Source organism: Lissotriton vulgaris, chromosome 5 (assembly GCF_964263255.1).
Source record: "Lissotriton vulgaris chromosome 5, aLisVul1.2, whole genome shotgun sequence".
NCBI lineage: Eukaryota > Metazoa > Chordata > Amphibia > Caudata > Salamandridae > Lissotriton > Lissotriton vulgaris.
The window spans coordinates 886,004,900-886,030,578 of NC_141693.1; positions in this window are offsets into that span (position 1 = coordinate 886,004,900).

A 25,679-nucleotide genomic window follows, 5' to 3' on the forward strand; every position below is an offset into this window, starting at 1 on the left:
GGATGATGGACGGAGCGTTTGAGCAAATCAAACACGTTATATATTTTTATCAACAAGCTGCACCCAGCAGAGCCTGATAATAAGCAATGCTCAGTCAGATTTATGGCGTAGGCTGGGGCACAGAGGTGCAGAGCTCAAGCACTGGGGTATTTAACTCTTAAATTAAAGTCAGTGTCAACTCTGTATTGGAGCAGGAGAACAAAATGCTGTTCTGAATTCTTTTAAATGGGAGAAAATAAAATGTAATGTTACCTTAATGATTAAGTTTACTTTTCATGTAAGTATTCTCCCATTTCAAAGTGTCACATTTACAAACAGCAGGCCTCTTGCTGCCACTGGGCAGTAGATACTGCGCCACATTTACAACTGAAAAATACAGTCATGGTTTTTAAATGGGAGAAATTTTAAGTAAAGTTTTATGAAGCATGTTTCTTTCCTTTAAATTCTTCCCATTTAAACAAATGGCTGTATTTTTCCATTCTAAATAGGGCATCATGTCTACAGGCCAAAGGGAGAAAAACGAGTGATGTTTGTAAATGTAACATTTGGAAATGGGAGTTGTTTCAGGCAGTGAATTTTAAACTCTAGGGAGGAGCGCACTGGTCACTGTTCCACTGCTCCACTGCTCCTGTTTCAACTGAATTATAAGTAATGCAAGATACAGCTTCTATATATAAATAGCTCTTAGATGAAATTGCCAATATGTCTGCAGTTGTTACATGGTTTCTGTTAGTTTTCACCTAATGCTTTCTGGAAGAAAGGGGGAGCCTTAATTTAAACTATATTGAGAAAAAAGCAGGCCTGGAGGGGATACTCAGACATGTGTAAGATATCTCAATGCTGATTTTAGTATGTGCAATTTTAAAGTGCGTGCACAAATCGTATTTTCAATTAAACATCTTTTTTTTGTTTCCCTCATATCACCAAAAAAGTGTCTGCAGAGCAAAGAAAACCGCATCATCTAACTGTCCGCCCAGCAGTCACTACTCTCGCCCTGGTCCATTCCACCTGGACCCTCACCTTTTGTCAGTAAGTTGGTGTAACAAAAAACACAACGTGAAGGAGGGTCTAGAGGGGAAATTGGTTTAATGACCTAAGTGCACCCTATCCCCTAATCGTACTTACAACAAACACAAAAGGGATGCTACTGGTCTAAATAGGCTAGAGAGTGTCTCTGCTTTCTCATGAAGGGTGTGTGTAGAAACTAAAAAGTGAGAAGAGAAAAAGAAAGAAAACCCATCATTCCACCCATTGGCGAACTTCATCATCTGGGGTTTTGAAGTACGATCTGGTATCCACTAGGTTACTCACTATTAGTATCGTGAGTAGACCCTAGTATCGGATCCACCAGTGATGGAAGGCCAGAGAGTAGTTGTGTTAAGAGCTGTGGGAAGAAAGGTTGCAGTGCTCAAAGAATATGTGTTGGTAGAAAAGTGATGTTTAAAATTGACTAGCATGGTGCCTAAGGACAAATTTTATTATAGCGGTCACCATGATGACAAGGTTAAAAACAGAGTGTGGATAGTGTTTCAGCAAATACTACTATCCTGTTGGTAAATTAACTGGTCGACATGTTTCAGCCAGGAATGGCTTTCTTCAGGACCTATGATATCGACACTACAGCAACTGTGACCAAAGTGTAGTGAGGATTAAATACCATGCATGAATGACCTACCGTCTGTTGACATAATGAGTGGTAGGTTCTGAAGTCATGGTTGTGAAAACTCCTCTCCTGAAAAAACAGTGAATACAGACGCACAGTGTAACAGATGAAAGCAAACTATTATGATAAAGACATATCACAGCCAGCGAGACATTGCTCATTCAATGTTTATTGAATTATCACTCACCCAAAATTTGCTTGGGAGTGGCCTCACCTCGCCTGGCGCTCGCTCAGGTAATGAGTCCCCGCTCCGAAGAAATGCAAAAAATACCTTTTGAGTTACTTTCATGGTATACATCCACTTCATAAAGATATCCCCTGGTGCCACAGAATGTTTCTCAGCTGGCCTAGCCAGCTGATGATTGATGATGGTAAATCTAGAGAGTTAATAAAACCAAGAGTATTTGCTGAAAATGCCGCTTCGCCATTATATAAAAGCTACAAATAGCTGAATGGGCTCAAGGTAACACACAAATAAGTGTTTTTCACTCAGTTTCACACCGCGGTATAACAATACTTAATATCAATAGATTGAGTCAAGTATTCAGATAGAAATATATAACCGAGGTGTGGAGCAAAAAAGAAAAACAAAGAGCGCTAGTAGGACCAATCTTCAGGCGAGAGTTCGTGGGAAATGGCAAAGAAGGAAACCCCGGTAACAATTACGAGTACCTGAACCTCCACAGGCCTGTTTTAAAATAAGCCGTAAGCCGCTACACTCACCTGTCCGTCGGTACCCCAAACCCCTACTGAGTCGAGGGGAAGATAACTTGACGGACAGGGCGGGTCGCTTAAATTCAATGTTGGCGGACCGCAATGGAAGCGTAAATTTGATAGTTAACGCCTCCCTAGCTGTCGTACTGTTCTGGTGCTGGCAAAAAGACGGACCAGGGAGGAAGTTGCATTCGCCCACAATAAAGTGCTAGATGAAGAGCGGCGAGAGTTTGTAAGCTAACACCTGATTGGTCAGGAGGGTGTTACCAATCTCGCTATTGGTTCGAGGAATGGCCAATCAAGGAATAGCTTTCGCCAGATGGCTCAAAAAATAGAAACAAAGACGGGTACGTCGCATTGACGCTGTCGCCCGCAGAAACCTACAAGAGTAGGCGAGAGGCGCGCGAGCACGTAAAAAAAGGACGTAGAAAAAGGGGGGCTACACAGTCGGAGCTGGCCCACCCGCGCTTGCCTATGGTTCGGTGAGAAGCCAATCAGAGCCGACTCTATCTTGAATCGGCATAGCGCCCAAAATTGACAGGTCCTCCGTTGTAAAGAAACCTCTGTTGTAAAAAAACAGGTCCTCCGTTGTAAAAAACTGAATGTCAATAAAGAGCAACTGTCAACAAAACATGAGCCCATAGAAGAAACCAAAACCGAGGCCGTCACAGGTTTAGACGGCTTTGATGGTCGGTGGCAAAAACCTCTGGAAATTTTTACTAAGTGGTGCATGCAGTGATAGATGGAACAGTCCACAGAATAAAGCACATAGAGTACCACAAACGTCACTAAAAAGTCACATACCTATAAGGCCTGAGTGCCCCTCAGCAGATCCCCGCGGGTGGCGGGATATAAGCACAAAATCGCGCAGTCCACTCATAAGGTCGTGGATATTGGCAACTGTTCAGCAAGCAAACAGGAGGGGTGTGAGGTTTTTCAGGATGTGGTACTCGTATAATGATGAGATATGTTGGAACCTAGATTGGAAGAACGTCAGAGTTCTAGTATGATAGTGTAAACGCCAAAAATAAGTAGTGCCTTGTCAGTAAATATTCAGATTTGGACCCATGGGATCTCGTCATTCAACCCCGCAGTGTCACAATTCATTCTGAAAATCCACTTTTGTTCTTTGATAAACAAATAGTGGGATATGTCACTGACATGTTGGGGGATATAGGGTTGTTCCAGTACTATCCACATCAAAACATCAGCAGTGTGTTTCATTCTCAAAAAATGATTCGTTAGGCGTGTTGCTTGTCGGTTTCGCCTGATGGTACTCTTATGTTCGTGAATCTTGAGTTTCACCTTTCTAGTTGTCATGCAGACATAGCGAAGGGAGCAGGGGCATGGTATTAAATAGATCACCTTCTCGCTATTGCAGTTGGTATGTTGCTTCAGGATCCATGGGCACTCTGTGCCAATGTCCACTTTTAGGGTTTTCTCAGTTTGTGAGCACACAGAGCACACCCCGCATGGATAATGGCCCTGAACCGGTGGAAGGTTCCATAGTGTGTTGGTAGATTCTTGAGGAAAAGAGCGAGGCCTGGTATGTACCAAGCCGTCGCGCAAGTTTTGACTTCTCCTGAAGGCGAACAGCGGGAGTGGAATGTTCGCTCCAGCAGTATTCAAAATCTGCCAGTTCTTGCGAACTATTTTCTGTACCTGCGTGGAAGCTGTACTGAATGTGGTGACGAAAGTCAAGTTTTCCAAAGGAGGTTTAGCAACTGGAGGGGCAAGTAGGGCCTCTCGATGGTTATTAGAGGCCCTCTTTCGTGCTTTACGTATCAGGGCATTAGGGTAGTGCCGTTGTCTCAACTTAGTGCTCAGGTCACAAGACAGGTCTTCAAAGTCACTTGTCTCTGAACAATTCCTGCGCACCCTCAGGAATGGCCCGAAGGGCAAATTTTCTCGGAGGGAGCGTGGATGGTGACTATGAAATTGGAGTAGGGAATTTCTTGACATAGGTTTCCGATATAACTTGCTCGCCAAATGGCCGTCCTTTGGAAAGATCAATAAATCCAAGAACGGAAGCTCTGTCTTACTGTGCTCTACAGTGAACTTGAGAAATTGGTACTGGGCATTAAGCCAACTTTGAAATGCGAGTATTGAAGTAGTGTCTCCAAGCCAAACAACCAGGACGTCGTCAAGGTATCTCTTCCACAGTATCGTCTGATGGAAGAACGGATTACTGTGGTCGAGTACAGACGTTGTCCGAAAAAGATGGACATAAAGGTTCACCAAACTAGGGGCGAAAGCACTCCCCATTGAGGTACCTGATGTCTGTAGGTACAGTGAGTCCTCAAATTGACAAAAGTTTTCGGGCATGGCTATCCTGGCTAGTTCCATGATAAAACTGATGGGTGTGATACTGTCATGATCTTGGGGTTCTAGTAAACCCTTCACTGCCAGTAAGGTCTCCTCCTGCGGAATGCAGGTATAAAGTGATTCAACATCGAAGCTGACAAGTGTGTCAGTTCCGATGTTGAATTCAACCTCAGGTAGCAGGCGTAAAACATCCTTTGTATCCTGGAGGAAGGTGGGCATATTGCGTACCAAAGGCCTCAAGAAAACATCAACAAAGGTAGAAAGAGGCTCCAGGAGGGATCCAATGCCAGAAATTATAGGTCGACCTGGCGGTGGTCTGGCTGGTTTATGGATCTTTGGCAGTGCATAGAAGTACGGGGTCACTGGATGGATGGTTACCAGGAATAAGGCCTCTTGGGGTGTAATCCAGCCCTCCACGCTTGCTTCTTCTACTAAGTTCATGATTTCCGCCGTTAATCTTGCAGTGGGGTCTGCAGTGAGAAGTGTGTAAGATCAGGAGTCTCCTAGCTGTCTTAAGCATTCTGCTCGGTAAGAGGTGGTGTCGAGAATAACTACTGCACCACCCTTATCGGCGGGTTTGATGGTAATCTTAGTGTTCTTGGAGAGTGCATCTACTGCCATTCTTTCTGCCCTTGACAGATTTTGATAGGTATCATGATTTGAAAGATTCAAAGAACCAATCTCATGGATAACTGCCTTCTCGAAAGCACCGACCATAGGAGGTACCTGTTGTAGTAGAGGAGTAAACGTAGATTTTCTCTTGAGACCAGTATTTGTGTCTTTCTCGGTCTGCTCCTGATCTTTTGTGTGGTCAGAGAAGAAAAAGTGAAGGCAAACCTTTCTGAAGAACTTATCGATTTCACTACGTAGTTGGAAAGCCTCACCACTGTAAGTGGGAACGAACCCAAGTCCCTTGTTCAGGACTTGGTGCTCGGTGGGAGTCAGTATATGTGAACTCAGATTGACTACTAGATCCTCCCTGCTTCCTGGGGTAACTGTTGTTGACCCCGTCGGCTGCGAGTGTTGGGGAGTTCTTGTTCGTCTTCCCAATGTACTAAGGGTTGCCCCTTCCGTCTGCCCCGACTCCGGCCACGGCCCTGTCCTAAAAAAACGCGTCCGTCATAGAATTGGGGCTGTGGATGGTACTGTGGCATGGGATGTGGAAACTGAGGGTATCCCCATGGTGTTGGGGGCCACCAAGGACCTTGTTGGAAATAGTTGCCTTGTCCAGACCTCCTTCGATTGGGCCGATTGTGTTGGCCTCGACCTCTCCATTGTGGGCCGCCACTGGCGCCCGGATCTGATTCATTGGAAGCAGTATCAGAAGAGGATGTGGAGTAATTTGAACCGTACCTTTTTCCCTTTCTAGTGCAGTCAGGTGGTATGTAATTCTCACTGGTGTATGGATAGATTTTTTCAGCTGAAAATTTGGCTAGGTCCTTCTTCAATTTCTCTATCTTCGTAAAAAAGATCGAGTCTTTATACTCCTTGTTAGTTTTGTTGGCTTCATCCAGTTGTTTCTTAAACTGTCTATCGGTAAGAGTGGCTTTTATTTGGCCTTCTAGTACCTGTATTTCGACCAGGATAGTATCAGCCACCCTTTTGGCAGTCGTGATGATGAGGATGAGCCAGTCGCGGGTACATCGCCACGCGATTAATGACCAATCCTTAAGAAAGGTCTTGTCCGTTAGGAATAGTCTTGGGGCATTAGTTACTAGAAGGCCGGTAGGAGCGCATTTCCCATGAAGGTACTCTGCCATGATTTGTCGATGTATAATTGTGCGTGTATGACTTTTTTTCAAATTAAGGATAGTGTCCCAGTCTCCTAAGGACACCTGTCTAGTCGTAGGTATGGAATCTAGCATAATCGGATTGTCATTAAGAATGGATTGTAAAGTGTCATCATCAAAGTCCAAGCCTGCGAGTTCCGCCATCCTAGGAAGCCAACCAACGATCACCGGGGGAGAGCTTACAGCAACTCTAATCAGGGTTGCCTATATGTAAAGACCCGCAGCCGTAGCTGCACTATAGTAACAAAAAACACAACGTGAAGGAGGGTCTAGAGGAGAAATTGGTTTAATGACCTAAGTGCACCCTATCCCCTAATCTTACTTACAACAACACAAAAAGGGTGCTGCTGGTCTAAATAGGCTAGAGAGTGTCTCTGCTTTCTCATGAAGGGTGTGTGTAGAAACTAAAAAGTGAGAAGAGAAAAAGGAAGAAAACCCATCAGCCCACCCATTGGCGGAACTTCATCATCTGGGGTTTTGAATCACTATTAGTATCGTGAGTAGACCCTAGTATCGGATCCACCAGTGATGGAAGGCCAGAGAGTAGTTGTGTTAAGAGCTGTGGGAAGAAAGGTTGCAGTGCTCAAAGAATATGTTTTGGTAGAAAAGCGATGTTTAAAATTGACTAACATGGTGCCTAAGAACAAATTTTCTTATAGCGGTCACCATGATGACAAGGTTAAAAACAGAGTGTGGGTAGTGTTTCAGCAAATACTACTATCCTATTGGTAAGTTAACTGGTCGACATGTTTCAGCCGGGAATGGCTTTCTTCAGGACCTATGATAACGACACTACTGCAACTGTGACCAAAGTGTAGTGAGGATTAAATACCATTCATGAATGACCTACCATCTGATGACATAATGAGTTGTAGGTTCTGAAGTCATGGTTGTGATACTCCTCTCCTGAAAAAACAGTGAATACAGACACACAGTGTAACTGATGAAAGCAAACTATTATGATAAAGACATATCACAGCCAGCGAGACATTGCTCATTCAATGTTTATTGAATTATCACTCACCCAAAATTTTCTTGGGAGTGGCCTCACCTCGCCTGGCGCTCGCTCAGGTAATGAGGCCCCGCTCTGAAGAAATCGAAAAAATACCTTTTGAGTTACTTTCATGGTATACATCCACTTCATAAAGATATCCCCTGGTGTCACAGAATGGGCATAAAAAGGAACGCGGTTCACTCACAGCCGACGGGGTCAACAACAGTTACCCCAGGAAGCAGGGAGGATCTAGTAGTCAATCTGAGTTCACATATACTGACTCCCACCGAGCACCAAGTCCTGAACAAGGGACTTGGGTTCGTTCCCACTTACAGTGGTGAGGCTTTCCTTTTTTTTTCTTCTTTTTTTTTTCTTTTATTTTATATCTTTTACCAAGAATTCCAATACATGTTACAGTACACATATTTCAAAATACACATTAGTAAACACACAGAAATCAAGAAATAAAATGGAAAGCAACAAGAGGTAGCAATATAAATAAAAAATAAAAAACATATTTCAGCCACCCGCTCTATTTCCTGTTGCAAATATGTATAAGGCCCTCCTCCAATTTCGATGATGGAAAACTCTCCCCTAACCTGCCCTAGACTTCCAATGCTCAATGGGCAGCCATATCCTTGCTCCCAGTGCTCTTGCCCTTCTACCCTTACTATCGTATATAGCTTTCTCCATATTGTATGTAGATAGCAGCCTTGCTACCCACATCTGAAACGTGGGGGGCATCTTATCAAGCCATGTTTTTGCTATGCCAATCCTATATACTGCCATTACCATAAATACAAATTCTGTAGGGAGGCCTTCTGCTCCTACACTTACCCCAAGCATTATAAGTTTGTCTGTCATTTTAATCTTAATCCCCAGGGACCCCTCCAGGAATTCCTCGATTGCCAATTTCAATGTATACAATTGTGGGCATTGCGCAAACATGTGTACAATATCCGCATTGCTCGAGTCACAACACGGGCATGTTATTCCGGAGGTCCCCCCCCCCCACTGTGCAATTCTGGCTGGGGTATGGTATAATGAATATATTGTTTTATAAAACTGCGCTTGTAATGTCGCTGAACACAGAACTGTCCGTCCTAGATCTAATGAAGCCTGTAATCCCTCAGGGCGCGAACCCACTTTTCCCATCCATTTGCTAGCATGTTTGTCCCTGTCATCACCTTTTAGTGCATAAAGTTCTGCATACAACTGTCTTATTGTACAATGACTACTACGTTCTATGTAGTCCATTAACCTGCAATGGCTAAACCCTAAGAGGCCTCCTTGTTTATCATGAAAGTAACTCCTTACTTGCTGGTACTTGAAGAAGTTGCTTCCCGATATCTCGAATTTACCTTGAATCTCCTGAAATTGTAAAATCCCTCCATCCAAATCCATTATATCCCCTAATTTCTTAATCCCCTTATTGTCCCATTCTCTCATGACTACATCCCTGAAGATCTCCCCTGTAAGTGAATGATTTGTATACAATCTCAAATATCTGTTATGTCTGCCTATTCCCAGTTTTGTTGCAACAGCCTTCCAGATTTTGTATATTGCTCTCAGCGTATTAAACCTAGTATGTTTAAAGTAAGTGTAGTCTACTGTATTTAGTAGTGCAATCTCCGCCTCCCTGCCCACCAAAGCTTTATAAGCATTCACAAAACCGTAATCATTTGTCTTGTGTGCAGGGTTGTCCCTTTCCCTGGAATAAATCCGTGCTGTGATATAATAACTAACCCCTCAATAACCTTACTTAACCTTTGTGCCAATGATTTCGAATATATTTTTGCGTCCGCGTTCAGGAGAGTTATCGGCCTGTACGACCCTGGTTCTAGTGGGGATTTATCCTTTTTTAATAACACTATTATATCCGCCCCTGCCCAGGAGTGTGGTACTGCCCTCCCTTCCTGTGCCCGTCTTAAACTGGCCCACATATCTTCGCCTATTACATCCCAGAACGTCTTATAAAATTCTGCGGGAATTTGATCCGGCCCTGTTACTTTTCCTGCTGGTAGTTTAAATGGCACTTCTTTTACTTCCTGTAGTGTTAACGGACAATCTAGCTTTTCTTTATCCTCTGGATTTAACCCTACGTTTGGTATGTGTGATAAATATTCCATAATTCCTACCTCTGTATTAGTTACATTTTGCTCATACAGGTTTTCATAGAATCTCCTAAAAACTTCCTGCACCTCTTCCACTTTGTTTACTATATTGCCAGTGTCATTTTTAATCTCTTTCATTTCCCCTGCTGCTAAGGTTTGCCTAGTCCGAATCGCCAGCAGGTGCCCCACCCTTTCATTGTATTCATAGCACTTTTCTTTTTTTGCCAAAAAGTTCCCTGCTGCCTTCCGTGCCAGGCTTTCTCCTGCCTCTGCCTTATTTAGCTCTATTTCCAGCAAAATCTGCTCTATAGGATCTTGCCAACTTGCCAACTAAACCTTCTTCAAGCGTCTCCAACTTTCTCACCCTCTCCCTTATCCTGATCTTTTCCTTTTTGCTCCTTTGTAACGTATAGCTCATAGTCTCCCCCCTGACTTCGGCCTTGAATGCATCCCACACCATATCCACTGGGGCTGAATCCCTATTGAATCCCTATTGATGTCCCAAAACTGCGTTATCCACTCCTGCATCCGAATTACGTATCTCTCTTCCTTCAACAGACCTCGCTCAAATGTCCATGTGCTAGTTTTTCTTTCCCCACTGTTAACCAATGAGATACTTAACACCAGCGGATTATGGTCGGACACTATCCTTGGAAGACGTTCTATTTGTGCCCCTCCTACCAGCGAACTAGAAATGAAGAAGTAGTCCAGCCTGGCGACCATCCTATGGGGTGCTGAATAATACGTGCTCCCTGTCCCTAATGGATTATTCTCAGCCCACACATCCACCAACGCGTTATGCCGAATTAGATTCTGTAATGCTTTATATGTCTTTCTCTTCCGACCACCATATCCTCCCCCATCCCCTACCTTTGCGCCCAGTCCATCCAGTCCGTTGATGTTAAAATCCCCACAGCATATAACAGGCTCTGGCCATAGCGACAGTTCTATATCAAGAAATTCCAGCATTTCAGGCTCATCATCAGTAGATCCATACAAAGAAATAATCGTGAATCTCCCAGCACCTGTTTCCCCTTCCATCAATATCCACCTCCCATCTTGTTCCTCCTTCTTCCTTTTGAGTTTAACAGCACCTCTTTTAGCTAGTATAGCCACCCCTTTAGTTCTAGATTCCAGCCCTGTATAAGCAAGCACCTCAAACCCCATCTGATCTAACATAAACTTATACTTTCCCATAACATGCGTTTCCTGTAGGCATATTACATCCAATCTCCACAATCTTAACATGGCGGCTACCTTCTGCCTCTTCTCCCCATTATTAAGACCGCAGATATTCAGTGAAGCTATCCTTACTGCCATATATGCTCACTTGAGTTTTCCCAGCTAGTCACCCCCTTAACTCTCTTTCTACTTCCTTCTGTGTTTATATCTGACCAACAGTCCTCCACTCTGTGTTTTTTGAGTTTCTGTGTTGTATGTCCCGTACACTCATCACCAACACCCTTGTGCTTTCCCCTTCCCTTACCCCCCTCCCACAGCGCCCCCCCCCCTCCCACTGGAATCCCTCCCCCCTTCCACAGGCAAATAGGTCACACATGACCTATGTGTGACTGCTATGCGTTGTAGTGTTGCCTCCCTCCCCTTCCCTTTGATATACCTGGCTTTCTATCTGATTACCTACTTCCCATCAGTGTCTAGGTCCTTTCACTTATTGTTGTTCCTTCCCCTATGCTGGTCAGTAAGTTCTGCTAAATACTCCCCAGCCTTTATTTCTGAAAAAAACATCCTGGTATAGCCTCCCATGATAACCTTTAGTTTTGCCTGGAACATTAAGTATGCCTCAGCCCCTTGTTGCTGGAAAGAGGTGATTAATTGCCTAAGCCGCCATCGCCTCTCCACAGTCACGTGGAAAAAATCGGGCCTTGCAAAGAATGTTTTCTTATAATCTGGCCTGGCTTTCTCCATAATTTCCTGTCTTACCAAAAAGTTGCCAAAGAACACTAGCATGGCTCTTGGCAAAGTATCTGGATTACCGTCCCGTCTTTTTTTGATAGTTAATGGAAACATGTGTGCCCTTTGCCCTTCCAACTCCCATTGCCATTGAGCTTCCGGAAAGGCCCCTTTTAACAATTTGATAACATATCCTCTTGGATCCTGTCCCTCCACCCCTTCGTCCAGTCCAAGGAGTCTCACATTATTGCGCCTCTGGCGATTTTCAAAATCCTCAACTTTCCATTGTAGATCTTCAACAGCTTTTGTCTGCTCCATTTTAAATGCTTGACAGCCGGTTACTTCGTCCTCGAGCCTGCCTGCCTGTTCTCTCTTCCACCACTTCCACTCTCTCCTTAACCTCTTCATACTTTTTATTTACTTTTCTGATTGCTGCTTGCATTTTTTTAGTATCATGCCTGGCTCTCCGACTCTCAGCCCTGGCTTCTGCCTGCATTTGCTTTAATGTCTTAAACAACAGGTCCAGAGTGGCGTGCTGCAGGGGTCCCTTATCATTCCCCCCTTCTGTTCTTTCCCCTTGGGTGTCCTCCTGATACACACTTGAGGTGGCAGAATAATCCCAAAGCAGCTTCTTGTGAGTATTACTAGGGGATCCTCCCCCTCCTCGTCTTGCCGCTGATTTCCGCCTTTTCTGCGTATTTTTCCCTTTGGAGTCGCTGCTACCCTCCGAGTCAGAGCTTATATCACTAGTGTCCTTATCCTCCCCACTGCTTACAGGAGTAGAATCCGAGCCTTCATTAACCGAGAAGAACGTATCTCCTTCAATCTCCCTGTGCTCTTTTTGTGATTCCAGGCTTGCCAGGCTCCCCCACTTTGCACCCTGTATTTGCGCGTTGTCAGAGCTCATTTCATCTTCTAATTGTATAAGCGCGTTCAACATCTGGGCATTATTTCGGCGTTCTGTCTCCCCAGTAGCCCCCTCGCTCACCGTCTGAATGAGGCTGCCGTCTAGTCTCTCCTGCTGATTTTCGGCCGCTGCTCCCTCCTGTTGCCCAGCAACCGCAATGCTTACGTCCTCGAGGACGGCGGATTCCAGCACCGCATCCTGCAGAGGAGGGTGGCTCACCGTGGGTCTGTTTGGCATAGCTGTTGGCCCCTTAGCGCTGAATGACTCCGTCAAGGTAGGCTGTCTTAGGGCAGAGTCTCTACCATCCTTGCTGTTTTTTTCCCCAGCGCCTGAGCACTTCGCACGAGTGCAGAGCGGTCTTTTTTTCCCCCTTGTGAATCCTGACTCGACTCGGTCTGGGTCGTCTTCTTTTCCTTCTCCATTTTCCGCAACTGTGCTCTAGCAGCCGCGCTTACTGCTGGGGTCGAGCGCTTCGCTGGGGGCAGCATTTTGGGAATAGTTCCAGTGCCGAGCGTATCCCTCTGTGTCTGTACCTTGCTCGCGCTGGTGGGCGTGGGCTGTAGTTTCTCCTTATCCTTTTCCTGTTTTCCACGTTGTGCCCTTTGAAAGGGAGCCCTAATGCTCTGTAGGTCCCAAGCAAATTTCTTCAAAGCCCTCAACGCCGTTAAGACTCTGCGCTGGATTCCCAGCTGAAGCCCAGTACTGATGTTTGTCTTTGTATTTGTCCCTTGTTGCTTCTTAAACATCCAACAAATCAGCCACATGCTGCCTCATGCTGCCTTCTGCATGCTCCAGGTCCGGAGAGGGAGTATAGTGCGACTTCCCTCTACAACGTTACAGCGGCCATCTTGCCTCTCAAAACGGTGAGGCTTTCCAACTACGTAGTGAAATCGAGAAGTTCTTCAGAAAGGTTTGCCTTTACTTTTTCTTCTCTGACCACACAAAAGATCAGGAGCAGACCGAGAAAGACACAAATACTGGTCTCAAGAGAAAATCTACGTTTACTCCTCTACTACAACAGGTACCTCCTATGGTCGGTGCTTTCGAGAAGGCAGTTATCCATGAGATTGGTTCTTTGAATCTTTCAAATCATGATACCTTTCAAAATCTGTCAAGGGCAGAAAGAATGGCGGTAGATGCACTCTCCAAGAACACTAAGATTACCATCAAACCCGCCGATAAGGGGGGTGCAGTAGGGATTCTCGACACCACCTCTTACCGAGCAGAATGCTTAAGACAGTTAGGAGACTCTAGATCTTACACACTTCTCACTGCAGACCCCACTGCAAGATTAACGGCGGAAATCAAGAACTTAGTAGAAGAAGCAAGTGTGGAGGGCTGGATTGCACCTCAAGAGGCCCTATTCCTGGTAACCATCCATCTAGTGACCCCGTACTTCTATGCACTGCCAAAGATCCATAAACCAGCCAGACCACCGCCAGGTCGACCTATAATTTCTGGCATTGGATCCCTCCTGGAGCCTCTTTCTACCTTTGTTGATGTTTTCTTGAGGCCTTTGGTTCGCAATATGCCCACCTACCTCCAGGATACAAAGGATGTTTTACGCCTGCTACCTGAGGTTGAATTCAACATCGGAACTGACACCCTTGTCAGCTTCGATGTTGAATCACTTTATACCTGCATTCCGCAGGAGGAGACCTTACTGGCAGTGAAGGGTTTACTAGAAGCCCAAGATCATGACAGTATCACACCCATGAGTTTTATCATGGAACGAGCCAGGATAGCCATGACCGAAAACTTTTGTCAATTTGAGGACTCACTGTACCTACAGACATCAGGTACCTCAATGGGGAGTGTTTTCGCCCCTAGTTTTGCGAACCTTTATGTCCATCTTTTGAGACAAAGTCTGTACTCGACCACAGTAATCCGTTCTTCCATCAGACGATACTGTGGAAGAGATACATTGACAACGTCCTGGTTGTTTGGCATGGAGACACTACTTCAATACTCGCATTTCAAAGTTGGCTTAATGCCCAGTACCAATTTCTCAAGTTCACTGTAGAGCACAGTAAGACAGAGCTTCCGTTCTTGGATTTATTGATCTTTCCAAAGGACGGCCATTTGGCGAGCAAGTTATATCGGAAACCTATGTCAAGAAATTCCCTACTCCAATTTCATAGTCACCATCCACGCTCCCTCTGAGAAAATTTGCCCTTCGGGCAATTCCTGAGGGTGCGCAGGAATTGTTCAGAGACAAGTGACTTTGAAGACCTGTCTCGTGACCTGAGCACTAAGTTGAGACAAAGGCACTACCCTAATGCCCTGATACGTAAAGCACATAAGAGGGCCTCTAATAACCATCAAGAGGCCCTACTTGCCCCTCCAGTTGCTAAACCTCCTTTGGAAAACTTGACTTTCGTCACCACATTCAGTACAGCTTCCACGCAGGTACAGAAAATAGTTTGCAAGAACTGGCGGATTTTGAATACTGCTGGAGTGAACATTCCACTCCCGCTGTTCGCCTTCAAGAGAAGTCAAAACTTGCGCGACGGCTTGGTGCATACCAGGCCTCGCTCTTTTCCTCAAGAGTCTACCAGCACACTATGGACCTTCCACCGGTTCAGGGCCATTATCCAAGAGGGGTGTGCTCTGTGTGCCCACAAACTGAGAAAACCCTAACAGTGGACATTGGCACAGAGCGCCCATGGATCCTGAAGGACCATACCAACTGCAATAGCAAGAAGGTGATCTATTTAATAACATGCCCCTGCTCCCTTCGCTATGTCGGCATGACAACTAGAAAGGTGAAACTCAGGATTCACGAACATAAGAGTACCATCAGGCGAAACCGACAAGCAACACGCCTAACAAATCATTTTTTGACATTGAAAAACACTGCTGATGATTTGAAGTGGATAGTACTGGAACAACCCTATATCCCCCAATATGTCAGTGACGTATCCCACTATTTGTTTATCAAAGAACAAAAGTGGATTTTCAGAATGAATTGCAACACTGCGGGGTTGAATGACGAGATCCCATGGGACCAAATCTGAATATTTACTGACCCGGCACTACTTATTTTTGGCTTTTACACTATCATACTAGAACTCTGACGTTCTTTCAATCTAGGTTCAAACATATCTCATCATTATACGAGTAGCACATCCTGAACAACTTCACACCCCTCCTGTTTGCTTGCTGAACACTTGCCAATATCCACAACCTTATGAATGGACTGCGCGATTTTGTGCTCATATCCCTCACCCCCGCTGAGATCTGCTGAGGGGCACTCGGGCCTTATAGGTATGTGACTTTTTAGTGACGTTTGTGGTACTCTATGTGCTTTATTCTGTGGACTGTTCCATCTATCACTGCATGTACCACTTAGTATCAATTTCCAGAGGTTTTTGCCGCCGACCATCAAAGCCATCTAAACCTGTGACGGCCTCGGTTTTGGTTTCTTCTATGGGCTCATGTTTTGTTGACAGTTGCTCTTTATTGACATTCAGGTTTTTACAACGGAGGACCAGTTTTTTACAACGGAGGTTTCTTTACAACGGAGGACCTGTCAATTTTGGGTGCTATGCTGATTCAAGATAGAGTCAGCTCTGATTGGCTTATCACCGAACCATAGGCAAGCGCGGGTGTGCCAGCTATGACGGTGTAGCCCCCCCTTTTCTACGTCCTTTTTTTACGTGCTCGCGTGCCTCTCGCCTACTCTTGTAGGTTTCTGCGGGCGACAGCGTCAATACGACGTACCCGTCTTGTTTCAGTTTTTTGACAGGACAATCAAGAAATAAGTTAGCTGCCTTCGCGCAGAGGGGCGAGTCAGACGTGGAACGTCTTGTCGGCTTCCTATTGAGCCATCTGGCGAAAGCTAGTCCTTGATTGGCCATTCCTCGAACCAATAGCGAGATTTGTTACACCCTCCTGACCAACCAGGTGTTAGCTTACAAACTCTCACCGCTCTTCATCTAGCACTGTATTGTGGGCGAATGCAACTTCCTCCCTGGTCCGTCTTTTTGCCAGCACCAGAACAGTACGACAGCTAGGGAGGCGTTAACTATCAAATTTACGCTTCCATTGCAGTCCGCCAATATAGAATTTAAGCGGCCCGCCCTGTCTGTCAAGTTACCTTCCCCTCGATTAAGTAGGGGTTTGAGGCACCGACAAACAGGTGAGTGTAGCGGCTTACGGCTTATTTTAAAACAGGCCTGTGGAGGTTCAGGTACTCGTATTTGTTACCGGGGGTTTCCTTCTTTGCCATTTCCCACGAACTCTCGCCTGAAGATTGGTCCTACTAGCGCTCTTTGTTCTTCTTTTTTGCTCCACTCCTTTGTTATATATTTCTATCTGAATACTTGACTCAATCTATTGATATTAAGTATTATTATACCGCGGTGTGAAACTGAGTGAAAAACACTTACTTGTGTGTTATCTTGAGCCCATTCAGCTATTTGTAGCTTTTATATAATGGCGAAGCAGCATTTTCAGCATATACTCTTGGTTTTATTAATTCTCTAGATTTACCATCATCAATCATCAGCTGGCTAGGCCAGCTGAGAACCGCGTTCCTTTTTATGCCCATTCTGTGACACCAGGGGGTATCTTTATGAAGTGGATGTATACCATGAAAGTAACTCAAAAGGTAGTTTTTCCATTTCTTCAGAGCGGGGCCTCATTACCTGAGCGAGCGCCAGGCGAGGTGAGGCCACTCCCAAGCAAATTTTGGGTGAGTGATAATTCAATAAACATTGAATGAGCAATGTCTCGCTGGCTGTGATATGTCTTTATCATAATAGTTTGCTTTCATCTGTTACACTGTGCGTCTGTATTCACTGTTTTTTCAGGAGAGGAGTTTTCACAACCATGACTTCAGAACCTACCACTCATTATGTCATCAGACGGTAGGTCATTCATGTATGGTATTTAATCCTCACTACAGTTTGGTCACAGTTGCAGTAGTGTCGTTATCATAGGTCCTGAAGAAAGCCATTCCTGGCTAAAACATGTCGACCAGTTAACTTACCAACAGGATAGTAGTATTTGCTGAAACACTATCCACACTCTATTTTTAACCTTGTCATCATGGTGACCGCTATAATAAAATGTGTTCTTAGGCACCATGCTTGTCAATTTTAAACATCACTTTTCTACCAACACATATTCTTTGAGCACTGCAACCTTTCTTCCCACAGCTCTTAACACAACTACTCTCTGGCCTTCCATCACTGGTGGATCCGATACTAGGGTCTACTCACGATACTAATAGTGAGTAACCTAGTGGATACCAGCTCGTACTTCAAAACCCCAGATGATGAAGTTCCGCCAATGGGTGGGCAAATGGGTTTTCTTCCTTTTTGTCTTCTCACTTTTTAGTTTCTACACACACCCTTCATGAGAAAGCATAGACACTCTCTAGCCTATTTAGACCAGTAGCACCCCTTTTGTGTTTGTTGTAAGTAAGTTGGTGTAGTCATAGGGACCAATAGCCAACACCCAGGGAACAAGACCAAGTCCAAATAGAAAGGTTAGGGCTCTTTGCTATTCTCTGATCGCAGCCACAAATTATGAATATAACCCTGACGCCGTTGTCTGCTGTCGGGGCGAAGGGTCCCTCCATTTTAGACAGATTTACCTCCAAGCGATAAGGGTTAGATAAAAGAGTAACCTTCTATGAGGCCACCTTAATAGCAGAGTTAGTGCTCTATCGTCTCCCAGAAGAATAAGAGTTGTAGTTACTTTAATCTCATGATCAAAATTCCCTTCATGTGCTAGTCCTACAACGTCCCAAAAATTCTTCAAGCACAGACAATCCGCAGAGATGTGAACATCATTGGCTCCTATACAGCCACAGTTCTAACACTGGGGGGAGGTTGAGGTGCAAACTTAGATATTTTATGTTGAGTCTAATAAAGACGGTTAATAGTAAAAAATGATTTCGCTTCAATTTAGCATGTTTAACCGTTGAGTCTTCAATGAGCTGTCCCAAACTGACTTGATGCCCTCCTCTAGGAGAATTCCTCTCCATACCGCATAAGGGGGTAATAACTTTCTCTCCCCCACTGCTAAGAGACCCTCATTGCCCCTTGCGACTTGCTTGTTCCTAAGTCTGATGTTTTGTAGAGACAGCTCTAATCCATTGTCACCCCCCATCTCCTTTTTTGACACCGCAAACCAGGAGGATAATTGGATGAACTTAAATCTGGACAGCTCATTGCTGGTTTTGATGTTTAATACTTCCCAGGGGTGGACTCCTTCCGATGATATTAAGTCCGACCAAGTTGACATCCCGCCCTCCTGAGTCCAAAACTAAGGGCATCCTTTGAACATTCTGGTTTTCCGGGGAATCCCAAACTGGGGCGAAATCAGAATAATATCCAATACCCCACCTCCTCCTGACTCTATACCAAAGATCCAAAACAGCTCTCAATACCGTTAGCCGAACCTTCTTAAAGAACTTAAGAGCACCAAATGTATATAGAAAGCTCTCTACACTCTAAAGCCTTACCATTTCCCCCAGAAATTTCCCCCAAATGAAATCATTTGTTTTTGCCAGAAACATTCAAATATTTTTAAACTGAAAGGCATTACAATACCAATCAAGTAAAGCTAATCCCCCTTTATTCAATTTGCGCCTGAGTTTTTTCCAAGACATCCTGGCTCCTTTCTGGGCCCAAATGAAACTGAACACCCTCCCCTGGATTCCATTAATGCCTTGTTTGGAGAATCCAGGAGGGATAGCATTTAAAAGTTAGGTTAGTTTGGGAAGGATAACCATTTTAATCAAATTAACCCATCCATGGATTGTCAGCGGAAGGTTTTTCCACCTACTTAATAGAGGTTCAATCTCTTTAGAGACTCTTGACAGATTCAAATGTGGGATTTTCTCTATTTCCCTTGATATTGTTATCCCTAGGCATCTGAGATTGAGACTTGCTTACCTCTCCCAATCAGTGATATTCCAACACATAACCTCGGTGTTGGCAGTGTTGACTGAATAACCGGCGAGAGAGCCAAATTCCACCAATTAGTTCTACTCTCGGAACAGAAGTCAAAGGGTCTGCCGTGTAAATTAATAGATCGTCGGCATGGAGCGCAACTTTGCAGCTATAAGGCGAGCAGCTAAATGGAACCACTAAGGGATCCAGTCTCAGCTGTTGGGCAAGAGGCTCTATATAAATATCAAAAAGAAGAGGATATAATGGGTACCATTGCCGTGTACCTCTTAGGATATTAAAACTGGAGGACATTGTACCATTAGGAAAAATCCTGGCCGAAGCTCGAGCATAGATAGCCTTAATTGTATTAATACATTTATTTAGGGCTGAACCCTGATGGAGCAAGATTTTTGTTACTAAAATCTGCTCGGGAAAATCTACCCATGTGTGTTTAAATAAAATACTAATGTGTGTGAAAAACCGAAATTACTAAAATGTGAAGATTTGAAAGGTACGACCGAAAATGTGCAAAGCTGCATGAAGAATAACACATGTAGAGTGGAAGATTTCTTTATAGGGATTATGAATTATCAATTTGCTTGACTAATAAAAATGTTCTTATGTTTCCTGAACTGAAGGAATATTCAAGCATAAAAATGAAACAGCTATTTTATTCTTGGTGAAAGTAGTGTAGGTTTAGAAATATAGAAATTATTTTACTTTTCTCTGTCTTTCCTTGCTAAAATGTGTAGTCCTTAGCAAATGTATTTGTTAGGGGATGTGCTTCTGTGCTCCTTTGTTTCTTTTCATGTTGTTTCCTGATGTCCTTGTAAAGATTAACATTTACATCCTTATAGAGCGGAGAATAGTATGACTCTTTCCTGTAGAGGCGAGGATTTATAATGAAAGTGTTGCTATATAGTTACAAAATATGTAATTGTAGTTTTCTTCTTCCTCTCTAGGAAGTTATACAATTTTAAACAAAGGCTGTTCAGAGAAATTTGTAAAGTCATCATTAGGAGATATTTGCCTTCCCTAGTCACTGACCAATGAGAATGGCTTGTAGGATTTAGGAAAGTTTTACTTAGAGTAACAAAGTTGCGAAATCAGTCTAAAAATGCTGGTGGGAAAATGATCTTCGGCCTGTTCACATTCTAGTGACCTGTCCTGCATCCGTGGTATGCTGTATGCTGTGCTGTGCTGATTTCTGAACTGGCTGGCAATCCTGACTGGTGAGAATTACTTTCCCTAGAGACTTTGCACATCATCGGCTGGTGATGCTGCCCACACTATTCTGCTACGGCAGTGGAGATAACTTTCTTGACTAATTGCAATATAATTTACTGAGAGGTAACTGTCCTGTGATTACTCTGATGTTCCTTGTTTCCCTCTCTTCCTCCCTTACTTCTCACTTGAATTTGTTGATTTCTGAGTTACTCTATTTGTGATAACTGTGATATTTTGCCCGTAATACCATGAGCAATGTTTTCTTGTGATTTGTATTTATGTATGACCATTCATATTTTCTGAAATACTTCCAAAAAATTGTGCTTAGAAAGAATAGTGTTTGTCATTATTTCCTGAGTCATGACTTATATTTAGGATATCGTTTGCCATAATATTGTTGAATGTGTTGAATAATCTCTAAACAAACTATTTCTTCATTATAGGTTCTCGGGAAGGAATGGTTCTCTGATTTCTCTACTTAGTCCCTTTTAGCTCTACCAAAGATGCATTGGAGGACCTTTGATATTGCTAATAAAAATGATAATGACTAATGGGCCCGTCATTATAGTATTTACGCCTCCTCAGATATTGTAAAGGTTGGCGTGGGATATTATATTCCCCCCCCCCACCGCTTCCGCTGTATCAACCCCATTGAACTCAAAACCTCCCAGAGATAGACCCAGCATACTCGGTCAAATGCCTTAGCAGCACCTAACGCTACTACGGCCAGAGGGGAAGATTGTTCACCTTCTATTTCTTGGAGATAAAGCCCTTATGATCTGGAAGGATGAGCTGGGGTCGAGCTTAGCCAATCTCCCCTCTAAAAATGCTCACAGAGATCTTATAATCCGCATTGAGCAGAGAGATTGGCCGATAAGAGTCCGCCCTTTCAGGGTCCTTGGATGGTTTTAAAATAAGGACTACAGAGGCCTCTTTCCAGGATTAAGGGACCTCTCGGCCGTGTCTATATATATGGAATTAAACAGGGCTTCCAAGAATGTTATCAACTCATCAATCAAAAGGCTATATACTTTATTTGGAAGGCTATAAGTGCCTGTGGCTTTACCCTTCCTGTCCTTATTTATGCTCAAACGATCTCCACCTTAATGATTGGTTCGTCAAGAGCCTAGCAGCTTACACCTGCTAAATTAGAGAGAGCAACTTCCTCAACCAACACTAAATGTACTCCCGATCATGAGAGATTTCTTCCTGATATAAGTTGGAAAAAAGGGACAATAAGCAGGCCTGAATATCCACCTGCTTCCCTGAAGTGTCGCCCCTATCATTGACAACTAACTTTTCAATAAGTTTCAACGACCTGTCTATCCAAGCCTTCCAAGCAAGTAGTGCACCAGATTTTTCCCCATGTTCGAAATTCTGCTTGGACTTTACATCCCACTGGGCTCTACATTTAGATCAAGAAAGACCCTATATTTCATCCTTGCGTCCTCAAGTTGCATCCGCAACCTAACTTGGACATCAGGGGACTGCATTCCGGCTTAGAGCAGGCTGCCTTCTAAGGCCAACTCTGTCCTCTAAGGCTTTAAGAGTTGAACATTTGACCCTTTTCTGAGCAGAAGACTGACTTTGCAGTTCCCCTCTGAGGAAGGCCTTCCACGTGTCCATACGATATCTAGGGAGGCAGACCAAGGTTGTCCCGAAAGAAAAGCCTACATACTTGTTTTAACACCCCACATATCTCAGATCTGATAAAGTGGCTCTCCTTAGAGTCCATTTGGGTCTCAAAGGGCTAGAATACCCGACCAAAGAAAAAATCATAGCTGCATGGTGCATGGTGCAAAATATGAGCTAGTAATATATATATAGATTATATTTTTTCCGCAATAATCCAATCTAGAGAAGGGGCCATGTTTCTTACTATAAAAAGTAAAGCCCTGCCTTGTACCCATCTTGTGTCTCCAGACGTCCAACAGGCCCAATTCTAGCAAGATGTTTTTTAGCGTCCTCCTGACTCGTAGGGTGTTATCATATCAACCATTATTGGATCTATCCTGAACAGGATCCGGCAGGACATTGAATCCCCTCTGTTAGAACTGGCTTTTCTGGTTGGCTAAGGCTTGCGCCAAAGCCAGGCAGAAACCACCACTCTTTTCAGGGCAAGGGAGTCAGACTCCAAGATAACCCCTGCTCACCCCCTTGGTAGCTTGGCACGAGCAGACAGGCTTATCCCGGAGGCAATGTGTAAAGCTTTTGCCCACGCACACAGCAAAAACATCCCAGGCACACTACAAAAAGGAACTCCACACAAGGTTATTTAAAAATAACTTTTGTATTCTTAAAACACATCAGATAGTAATCACACAATATACATTGTTCCAACTGGCATGGGCAATATTCACAAGGTATTATTTACACAGGACATGGCCACGTGGGCCACTGTAAGGATCAACACTTAGCAGAAATTGGTACAAGAAAATAGATCATATACCTACAACCAGTAACTACTGGTAATTGTAGTGAAATGGTCCATGAACAAATCAGTTCCAAGTAGGATTTATTCAAGATTAAGAACAGCTTAACAACCATAGCAGGGAACAGCATAAATAACGAACCACTCCCAGCAGTTTGTAAAAAATGAGGAGGAGCTGAAATGTTTGGCATATTGCAAAAAAAAAATAAGGTAAGGTCTTTTCTTAATAACAAGGAAAAAAAATAATACCTTGGAATGAGTAAACAGATCCTCCGTCAGTGGAATAACGAGAAAAACAAGTTTCTGAAAGAAAATACGAGTGAAAAGGTAAATATTCAAAATGGAGGCACGCAAATGACGTCAGTGCTCAAGGTGAGAGGTGACTCCCATAATGCTTTGCGATCAACTCCCACAATGCTAAGCACGAACGCGTCAGCGTTGTCATGAGGGAACAGTGGAAAACGTCGCATGCAAAGAACTCAGAGCCGTGCTTGAAAGATGCGCTCACCAATGGCATTAAAGGTAATCGTAGATCGGAATTGTAATAATAAAAAATAAAAAATGTTACCGATCCGATGCCATGGTGAAGTAAACAATAATGAACAAAAAATATGCATGTGCCGCTACTTGCTTGTCTTAACTATTTTCTTCAAAACATACGACGTAAAACACCATGTTTTGTGTGTATTACCACTTCTTTATTTATTTTTTATTTTAGTTTCATTTGTCAATTTTCTCTTTTGGTATCTAAATTAACCAAATTCACATTTTTAAGACCTTATGTACACAAAAAAACCACATTTATATTTACATAAACAAAAACAATAGTTACAAAGTACAGTTCACAAAAAGTTAAACCATTCGAGACTACATTCATTCATCAGACATACCACCACAAACAACAAAGAAATGATACTTTTGAATAGACACTGGAATAAAATTCTTCACAGTTAAGCCACTTTTAACTAATATTCTCAACGGAAATCAGTTTAGTGATCCTTAGAACCCTTTTTGTTTTTTGGCTTATAGAAAGGTCTATGCGTTTCAAACTCGTATGATTATGGAGTTATCATCAGGACCATTGTCTCTAAGTGTAGAATGAGGGTACTCTGAATGAAAAAAGGCTCCCGACGTGAACCAGGGTTTTTTGTGTTTGTTATTCCGTGTGGATTTAGGACGGTTTTCTGGCCTCTCTCTGTGCGCTATATTTACAACAAGGGGTGGTGAGGGACAGAGTCTCTGAATTAAGCAGAAAGCTCTCACCCAGTCAAGAGATCAGGGCTAGATCCAACACCGTTTTTTAGCTCACTGCACCATCCCAGTTTCAGAACCTGGCTGTATGCAAATTAGTCTGTTCCTGTCCCAGTGCATGATGGGAACAGGGCAAACCAAACTACAAAAGCCAATTCTTACACTGGGAAGGAAACAAGCTCCCGGGGACCGGTTTCTGGCATTACAGCCGTCTTCGGCCCGGTTTGCTTGAATCCTGATGGTGCAATGAGCAAGGGTCTCACATCTGAGAATACCCTTCCACGCTTAGGGTGGACAAAAATATTTACAACAAGGGGTGGTGAGGGACAGAGTCTCTGAATTAAGCAGAAAGCTCTCACCCAGTCAAGAGATCAGGGCTAGATCCAACACCGTTTTTTAGCTCACTGCACCATCCCAGTTTCAGAACCTGGCTGTATGCAAATTAGTCTGTTCCTGTCCCAGTGCATGATGGGAACAGGGCAAACCAAACTACAAAAGCCAATTCTTACACTGGGAAGGAAACAAGCTCCCGGGGACCGGTTTCTGGCATTACAGCCGTCTTCGGCCCGGTTTGCTTGAATCCTGATGGTGCAATGAGCAAGGGTCTCACATCTGAGAATACCCTTCCACGCTTAGGGTGGACAAAAATATTTACAACAAGGGGTGGTGAGGGACAGAGTCTCTGAATTAAGCAGAAAGCTCTCACCCAGTCAAGAGATCAGGGCTAGATCCAACACCGTTTTTTAGCTCACTGCATCATCCCAGTTTCAGAACCTGGCTGTATGCAAATTAGTCTGTTCCTGTCCCAGTGCATGATGGTAACAGGGCAAACCAAACTACAAAAGCCAATTCTTACACTGGGAAGGAAACAAGCTCCCGGGGACCGGTTTCTGGCATTACAGCCGTCTGCGGCCCGGTTTGCTTGAATCCTGATGGTGCAATGAGCAAGGGTCTCACATCTGAGAATACCCTTCCACGCTTAGGGTGGACAAAAATATTTACAACAAGGGGTGGTGATGGACAGAGTCTCTGAATTAAGCAGAAAGCTCTCACCCAGTCAAGAGATCAGGGCTAGATCCAACACTGTTTTTTAGCTCACTGCACCATCCCAGTTTCAGAACCTGGCTGTATGCAAATTAGTCTGTTCCTGTCCCAGTGCATGATGGGAACAGGGCAAACCAAACTAAAAAAGCCAATTCTTACACTGGGAAGGAAACAAGCTCCCGGGGACCGGTTTCTGGCATTACAGCCGTCTTCGGCCCGGTTTGCTTGAATCCTGATGGTGCAATGAGCAAGGGTCTCACATCTGAGAATACCCTTCCACGCTTAGGGTGGACAAAAATATTTACAACAAGGGGTGGTGAGGGACAGAGTCTCTGAATTAAGCAGAAAGCTCTCACCCAGTCAAGAGATCAGGGCTAGATCCAACACCGTTTTATAGCTCACT